This window comes from Anolis carolinensis, unplaced genomic scaffold (assembly GCF_035594765.1).
Source record: "Anolis carolinensis isolate JA03-04 unplaced genomic scaffold, rAnoCar3.1.pri scaffold_7, whole genome shotgun sequence".
NCBI lineage: Eukaryota > Metazoa > Chordata > Lepidosauria > Squamata > Dactyloidae > Anolis > Anolis carolinensis.
In genome coordinates, this window is record NW_026943818.1 from 30,384,294 (window position 1) to 30,394,200 (window position 9,907).

At 36.8% G+C, this 9,907-nt stretch overlaps 1 long non-coding RNA gene across 1 annotated transcript; it reads left to right on the forward strand.

Annotated features, from left to right (window-relative positions):
- The first annotated feature begins 1,874 nt into the window (after window positions 1-1,874).
- Window positions 1,875-6,959, forward strand: LOC103282262 (uncharacterized). Its single transcript, XR_010000209.1, has 2 exons — window positions 1,875-2,984; window positions 5,523-6,959. It is a non-coding gene; the product is annotated as an uncharacterized LOC103282262 (long non-coding RNA).
- Window positions 6,960-9,907: the final 2,948 nt, after the last annotated feature.

Genomic DNA, 9,907 nt, shown 5'->3' on the forward strand with positions numbered 1-9,907 from the left:
AGAATGCTTCTGGGAAACCAATTATTTTTTCTTAGATTGTACTATATTAATCATATACCACAATGTCTATAATACACCACGAGTATATTATATTATTAGTATTATGTCACATTTTAGTGCTAAATCATAAGTTGCATAAGAGATGTGGGCGAAACGTCAGGAGAGAATGCTTCTGGGAAACCAATTATTTTTTCTTAGATTGTACTATATTAATAATATACCACAATGTCTATAATACCCCCCTAGTATGTTATATCATTAGTATTATGTCACATTTTAGTGCTAAATCAAAAGTTGCATAAGAGATGTGGGCGAAATGTCAGGAGAGAATGCTTCTGGGAAACCAATTATTTTTTCTTAGATTGTACTATATTAATCATATACCACAATGTCTATAATACACCCCTAGTATGTTATATTATTAGTATTATGTCACATTTTAGTGCTAAATCATAAGTTGCATAAGAGATGTGGGCGAAACGTCAGGAGAGAATGCTTCTGGGAAACCAATTATTTTTTCTTAGATTGTACTATATTAATCATATACCACAATGTCTATAATACACCACGAGTATATTATATTATTTGTATTATGTCACATTTTAGTGCTAAATCATAAGTTGCATAAGAGATGTGGGCGAAACGTCAGGAGAGAATGCTTCTGGGAAACCAATTATTTTTTCTTAGATTGTACTATATTAATCATATACCACAATGTCTATAATACACCACGAGTATATTATATTATTAGTATTATGTCACATTTTAGTGCTAAATCATAAGTTGCATAAGAGATGTGGGTGAAACGTCAGGAGAGAATGCTTCTGGGAAACCAATTATTATTTCTTACATTGTACTATATTAATCATATACCACAATGTCTATAATACACCCCTAGTATGTTATATTATTAGTATTATGTCACATTTTAGTGCTAAATCAAAAGTTGCATAAGAGATGTGGGCGAAACGTCAGGAGAGAATGCTTCTGGAAACCAATTATTATTTCTTAGATTGTACTATATTAATCATATACCACAATGTCTATAATACACCCCTAGTATGTTATATTATTAGTATTATGTCACATTTTAGTGCTAAATCAAAAGTTGCATAAGAGATGTGGGCGAAACGTCAGGAGAGAATGCTTCTGGGAAACCAATTATTTTTTCTTAGATTGTACTATATTAATCATATACCACAATGTCTATAATACACCACGAGTATATTATATTATTAGTATTATGTCACATTTTAGTGCTAAATCATAAGTTGCATAAGAGATGTGGGCGAAACGTCAGGAGAGAATGCTTCTGGGAAACCAATTATTATTTCTTACATTGTACTATATTAATAATATACCACAATATCTATAATACACCACTAGTATGTTATATTATTAGTATTATGTCACATACCAGTGCTAAATCATAAGTTGCATAAGAGATGTGGGCGAAACGTCAGGAGAGAATGCTTCTGGGAAACCAATTATTTTTTCTTAGATTGTACTATATTAATCATATACCACAATGTCTATAATACACCACGAGTATATTATATTATTAGTATTATGTCACATTTTAGTGCTAAATCATAAGTTGCATAAGAGATGTGGGCGAAACGTCAGGAGAGAATGCTTCTGGGAAACCAATTATTTTTTCTTAGATTGTACTATATTAATCATATACCACAATGTCTATAATACACCACGAGTATATTATATTATTAGTATTATGTCACATTTTAGTGCTAAATCATAAGTTGCATAAGAGATGTGGGCGAAACGTCAGGAGAGAATGCTTCTGGGAAACCAATTATTTTTTCTTAGATTGTACTATATTAATCATATACCACAATGTCTATAATACACCACGAGTATATTATATTATTAGTATTATGTCACATTTTAGTGCTAAATCATAAGTTGCATAAGAGATGTGGGTGAAACGTCAGGAGAGAATGCTTCTGGGAAACCAATTATTATTTCTTACATTGTACTATATTAATCATATACCACAATGTCTATAATACACCCCTAGTATGTTATATTATTAGTATTATGTCACATTTTAGTGCTAAATCATAAGTTGCATAAGAGATGTGGGCGAAACGTCAGGAGAGAATGCTTCTGGGAAACCAATTATTTTTTCTTAGATTGTACTATATTAATAATATACCACAATGTCTATAATACACCCCTAGTATGTTATATTATTAGTATTATGTCACATATTAGTGCTAAATCAAAAGTTGCATAAGAGATGTGGGCAAAATGCTCCGCTATGTTCCTTTTCTTCTTTTCATACCTCTATGTTCCATTTCCTCATTGCAGGAGCGCTCTTTACTTTTCATACTTCTATGTTTACTTTCTGCATTGCGGGAGCGCTCTTTACTTTTCATACCTCTATGTTCCTTTTCCGCATTGCGGGGCGCTCTTTACTTATCATACTTCTATGTTCACTTTCTGCATTGCGGGGCGCTCTTTACTTTTCATACCTCTATGTTTACTTTCTGCATTGCGGGGCGCTCTTTGCTTTTCATACTTCTATGTTCCATTTCCGCATTGCAGGGGCGCTCTTTTCATTTCATACCTCTATGTTCCTCCTATCCCGCCTTTTCCCCCCTCCGCCTCCGCTCTCTTCTCCCATTGGTTGTTGCTTGGGAGGTCCCGCCCCTTTCCCCTTCCTTCGCTCCCTCATTGGTCGAAGCGCGTCCTGGCAGATATGTAGTGCGGGGGCGTTTCCCATCGTAGCCGCAATAATACAAAATAAATAATTTTATAATATCAGAGATATATAGTCTTCGAGCTTATTAATAATCGTTACGTATGATTATGTTGTTTGAATATGAGGTCCATGGATGTGTCAGGGTTGGCGACGGAAGGGACGGGTTGCGTGATGGACCTGCCGGGACTTGGGGGCGGGGCAAGGGGCGTGGCCTGGCGCGTGAGGGCCGGGGAAGGGAACAGCCAAGATGGCGGCCGGGGTGAGTGAGGCGAGCGAAGCGCCGCTGAGGAGAACGGCAGGAAAAGGCCTTTAGATTATATTATAAATTATTGTGTTATTATTTCATATTATATTATTATCGTACATATTATGTTGCATTGCGTTTATAATATATTATATCTTTATTATTTCATATTATTATTATAGACATGATTTTGCATTATGTGGTTATTTTATATTATATTATTTTATTTTTATTATTTTGCATCCTTATATTATTTGGTTTTTATATTATTATCATTTTACATTATTATTATATTATATTATTTTGTTCTTATTTCATATTATATTTATTTCATATTTTATTATATTATTATTTGGCATCATTATTATTTTATTCTGTTATTTCATATTATTATAATACACAGTATTTTGCATTATTATGTTGTTATTATTTCATATTATTATACATATCATTTTGCATTTTTATGTTGTTATTTTATATTATATTATTTTTATTATTTTGCATCCTTATATTATTTGGTTTTTATATTATTATCATTTTGCATTATTATTATATTATATTATATTGTTCTTATTTCATATTATATTATATTTATTTCATATTTTATTATATTATTATTATTATTTTGTATCGTTATTATATTATTCTGTTATTTCATATTATTATAATTCACAGTATTTTGCATTATTATGTTATTTTATATTATTATAATATTATTATTATTTTGCATCCTTATATTATTGGTTTTTATTTTATATTTTATATTTTATTATTTTACATTCTTATATCGTTTTGTTTATATTTCATATTATATTATATTATTATTTTACATCATTATTATCTATATATATAAAAGAGTGATGGCATCAGGGCAGCGGACAAAACAACAAAACCACAGGCCCCCCAACCTCGAAATGTGACAACACAATCCATCATCCACGGCTCTAGGTTGATACAACAAAAAGAAAAGAAAAATAAAGTCCTAATTAGAGGGAGAGGAGTAATTGTTTTTATCCAATTGCTGCCAATTACAAGGCTAAGTTCTGCCCACTTGGTCTCCTAGCAACCTACTCACCCCAGGGGACAGGCACAAGAGGGCCATCCAGTTCAACTTCCTTCTACCATGCAGGAGGACACAATCCAATCACTCCTGACAGATGGCCATCCAATATCTGCACAATAATAATACACATCGATTCATAGCATCAGACAGTTAGGAGACACCCCTAAAGGCCATCCAGCCCAACCCAATTCTGCCATGCAGGACACAAGCCAAGCACTCCCAACAGATGGCCACTCAGCCTCTCAATACTAATACTAATAATAATAACATCATCATACAATCCTAAGGTTTGGAGTGACCCCTAAGGATCATCCAGATCAACTTCCTTCTACCATGCAGGAGGACACAATCCAAGCACTCCTGACAGATGGCCATCCAGCCTCTACATAATAATGATGATGATGATGATAATAATAATAATAATAATAATAATAGAAGCATAGAATCCAAGAGTTTGGAGAGACCCCTAAGGGCCATCCAGCCCAACCCTTTCTACTATGCAGCAGGACACAATCCAAGCATTCCCAACACATGGACAACATATAAATACTATACAATACTACACAGGGACATAGACCCCCTCTACCCTCACCACTTTCCCAGGACACAAACAACCAAATGCATACTCAACATCAAGACAACCATACAACAGACATTCAATACCACCACTACCACAACAATTTCTCACTAACACCACCAGACAACGCCACAGCAACGCGTGGCCGGGCACAGCTAGTACTATATAATTTTGTTGTTTCATACTATTATACACATGATTTTGCATTATTATGTTGTTGTTTTATATTATTATATTATTATTTTACATCATTTTTATATTTGTTCTTACGTATTGCGTATTATAATTATTATTTTGCATCATTATTATATTCTGTTATTTCGTGTTATTATAATACACAGTATTTTGCATTATTATGTTGTTATTTTATATTATTATTATATTACTATTATTTTGCATCCTTATATTATTTGGATCTTATATTATTTTATATTATTATTATTGTTTTTCATCATTATTATATTATTTTGTTCTTATTTCATATTATATTATATTATTATTATATTGCGTCGTTATTATATTATTCTGTTATTTCATATGTCCGATTTACCTACATGAGTGGGAATCGATTTGGAGGAAAAAAAATTAAATACACGTACTCCATGGACATGAAAGAAAACTGGCTGAAAGTAATGCATAGATGGTACCTAACCCCCCAAAAGATAGGATTTATGTATAAAAATACTAATAATAAATGCTGGAAATGTAAATCTCAAGTGGGCTCGTACCACCCTATGTGGTGGAGTTGTAGAAAGATGGCAAAATTTTGGACGATGATGTTAGACGAAAGTAATAAAATTCTAAACACAAACTTTGCGAAGACGCCTGAGCTCCTCCTGCTAGGGTTATATGATGAATTAGATAAGGTAGATTTAAATACAGATAAACTATTTACATTTTTTTATTACTGCAGCAAGGATGGTAATCGCAAAACAATGGAAAAGTGAGAAAGCCCCATCGAAAGATGCCTGGCTGACCAAATGGACTGAAATAAAGGATATGGACAAACTTACCTTCTGAATGAGAAAGAGCAACGGAAGAGCTATAAGAGCCACGGACTGGTCAAACTTTGAAGACTACCTTGTTACTTCAGAGAAGGGAACCAGCAAGGTTGTATTCAGATTTTCTGGGAAGTTGTAGTTTAGGTAAACATAATGAAGATTTTACTGATTGCAGTACAGTCTCCTTATCTATAGATTTGATATGCATGGTTTTACTTACTGTAGTAAACTCTCCCCTCCAAAGTGTTTGTAGGCCTCTCTATGTTCTTCGCTGCAATTCTGTGATATGTTTCTGGCCCAAATATCCGCGAAATATAAGGTTTACTTGCATCCATGGGGATCTTAGAATGGGAGGTATATGTAATAGTTTAACCCTTAAGCTCTTCCTCATTAAAAAAATTGCAGGAAAGTCTAGTTATTTTTCCCCCTCCACAAATGTCTTGCAGGCATTACATTTTTTGTTCTTTTTAAAATGTAATACAATGGTATAATTTCCCCCCCCCTCCCAAGCACATCTTCTCTGTTGGTTTCTTCTTTTCTGGGTAGGAGATATTACTTTTTGGAGCCAACCCGGGATTTTATCAGTATATTTATTGTATGTGACCTCATTTGTTTTATGATTTGTTTTATTGTTGATTGACTTGTTTTATTGATATGTTTTTATATTGTCTGATATCTGGGCTTGGCCCCATGTAAGCCGCCCTGAGTCCCTTCGGGGAGATGGGGCGGGGTATAAAACTAAAATTATTATTATTATTATTATTATTATTATTATTATTATTATTATTATTATTACCTTAAGAAAAGATGATAAGAACTATCTAATTGGAACATAAATGATTAGTGACAAAGATCGGAAGTCAATCCCCCCCCCCATTGCTAGTGTCTATCCCCTCTCACAATCCCTAATCCAGACACACTTGCCCTGCCCCTGCCCTCCCTTCCCTGTTCCCCTGCCGTATGTCGTCTTATGTTTTATGTTTGATGTTTTAAAAGAAACTTCTCAATAAAAATGATACAAAAAATAAAATAAAAAAATAAACTTAACCAAACCTGGCTGTTTAAACAAAATCAAATAAACATGTCATCCATAAATCAAAATAAAAACACACACTTCTTTACACCAACTTTGGTTGCAAATGTATGCAATTTCCTTGAGAAACCTCTTCCTTCCTTCCCAGGCACCATTTCTTAAACCCAGAAAGGGAAAACACACGTAGGAGCCGCCTGAATTCTCACTTCTCTGTCCTTACGGCTGAGTTACAACTCGCTGAGCTTGTTTTGATTCTGTTTCTATACAAAACGGTGGCTCCCATCATGAAATCAATAAAGTTTATTATTTCACGACGGCCAGGTTTTGGGTGTTTTTATTGGGGAGGGAAATGCAGACATTTTGCTTGTTGCGCCATTCGCCTGAAACTAAGTAAAATCTCTGGGAACGAACAGAGGATGGGAGAAGAACCGTTGCATTTTGCCCTGAGTCTGGAAACGGTCTTCCGAATGATCACAAAGGCCACCTTGGTGTAAAAGAGAGAGCTGTTTCTTTATAAAAAGGAGAGTTAAAGTGCGATAAATGCTCACTATCCCAGGCCTGCGAGTCCACAGGAATTCCAGACAGGAAACAATCAGGGCCAGCTAACGCGTTCACAACAAAGGATTCCCCCAGGCAGGAATGCAGCCAGTCTTTGAGGCTGCAAGGCCATTCAATGCTAATCAAGGCGGCCAATGGCAACATTCACACTTGCCTCCAAGACAAGAGTTCTTTCTCTCGCCCTGGACGTGATTCCACAGATAGATAAACCTCCCTTGCTTAGTTTTCCAAAATACCACACAAGCTCTGAGGATGCCTGCCATAAATGTGGGCGAAATGTCAGGAGAGAATGCTTCGGGAACATGGCCATAGTATTGTGCGGTTGCAAAGTTGCAGAGGTTGCATGGGATGGTGGGAGTTGCAGTTTGGCAAGGCACCAGCACTCTTGGGTGGAGGGGGTGAAAGGCCTTGCAAACCTCTCACTCCCAAGATTATTATTAGTAGTATTAGTATTATTTAAGATTAATACTGGATCAAAGAAATATCAATTAATATTACATTAAGTCCTAATGGCTTTTCTGTCTGTCGCCCTCCTGTGGACAGAAGAATATTGCACTTGCCTTGAAACTCTGATTCTTTGCTCTCTGCTGCCATCCAATGGTCAGGTCGGGAAGTGCAGCACAAAGGCGCCTTCAACGCTCGAGGCTGCACTTCCGCCTCTGACCATTGGATGGCAGCAGAGAGCGAAGACTCAGAATCCCAAGGCAAGTGCAATATTCTTCTGTCCACAGGAGGGCGACAAAGAGAAAAGACATAAGGAATCCCATTGATCTATCATTGAGCCATTTGGGAAATATAATTACATGACAATAGTAATACTACTAATAATAATATCCTGGGAGTTAGGGTTTTGCAAGGTCTTTCCCGTCTTCTGCCCAGGAGTGCCGGTGCCTTGTCAAACTACAACTCCCACCATCCTATACAAACCCTACAACAGCTCAATGCCATTGGAGCCTAGGAGATATAACCCCCCCTTGCTTAGTTTTCCAATAAGAATAACATAATAACAACAAAACTTTATTTCTAGACCGCCCTCTCTCCTCCAGAGGATGTACATATAATTCACTATAATTGTATATTTTTATTATATGAAATATTACTAATAATATTGCAATATAGTCGTATAATATAACTCGCTGTACCCGGCCACGCGTTGCTGTGGCGTAGTCCTTAGTGGGGTTTCCTTCGTGGCATAAAGAGGATTCCCCGTAGGTAGGAAGCAGCCAGGCTTTGATGCTGCAAGGCTATTCAATGGGATTGAAGTTGGCCGACAATGGAGTCCTCTAGGTATGAAGCAGCCAGGCTTTGATGCTGCAAGGCTATTCAATGGGATTGAAGTTGGCCGACAATGGAGTCCTCTAGGTATGAAGCAGCCAGGCTTTGATGCTGCAAGGCTATTCAATGGGATTCAAGTTGGCCGACAATGGAGTCCCCTAGGTATGAAGCAGCCAGGCTTTGATGCTGCAAGGCTATTCAATGGGATTCAAGTTGGCCGACAATGGAGTCCCCTAGGTATGAAGCAGCCAGGCTTTGATGCTGCAAGGCTATTCAATGGGATTTAAGTTGGCCGACAATGGAGTCCCCTAGGTATGAAGCAGCCAGGCTTTGATGCTGCAAGGCTATTCAATGGGATTCAAGTTGGCCGACAATGGAGTCCCCTAGGTATGAAGCAGCCAGGCTTTGATGCTGCAAGGCTATTCAATGGGATTCAAGTTGGCCGACAATGGAGTCCCCTAGGTATGAAGCAGCCAGGCTTTGATGCTGCAAGGCTATTCAATGGGATTCAAGTTGGCCGACAATGGAGTCCCCTAGGTATGAAGCAGCCAGGCTTTGATGCTGCAAGGCTATTCAATGGCCAGGAATCCGCTGTGTGTGTTTGTCTCCATCCAGTGGTGAAAGGCGCGCATTGCGGGCGGAGAGAAAGTGAATAGGGAATAAGCCGCTGTGTGTGTTTGTCTCCATCCAGTGGTGAAAGGCGCGCATTGCAGGCGGAGAGAAAATGAATGGGAAGAAGCCGCTGTGTGTGTTTGTCTCCATCCAGTGGTGAAAGGCGCGCATTGCAGGCGGACTGGAAAATTCCCCGCATTGCCGTCAATGGAGACGGAGGAGGAGGATGAGGAGGAGGAGGATGAGGACGAAGGCCTCTCCATGGAATATTCTTCAAATACCCTATATACCCGGATATAAGCCGACCCGAATATAAACCGAGGCATCTAATTTTACCACAAAAAAACCCTGGGAAATCATTGACTCCAGTATAAGCCGAGGGTGGGAAATTTCAGAAATAAAAATAGATACCAATAAAATTACATTGTGGGTGAAACGTCAGGAGAGAATGCTTCTGGAAACCAATTATTATTACTTAGATTGTACTATATTAATCATATACCACAATGTCTATAATACACCCCTAGTATGTTATATTATTAGTATTATGTCACATTTTAGTGCTAAATCATAAGTTGCATAAGAGATGTGGGCGAAACGTCAGGAGAGAATGCTTCTGGGAAACCAATTATTATTTCTTAGATTGTACTATATTAATCATATACCACAATGTCTATAATACACCCCTAGTATGTTATATTATTAGTATTATGTCACATTTTAGTGCTAAATCAAAAGTTGCATAAGAGATGTGGGCGAAACGTCAGGAGAGAATGCTTCTGGGAAACCAATTATTTTTTCTTAGACTGTACTATATTA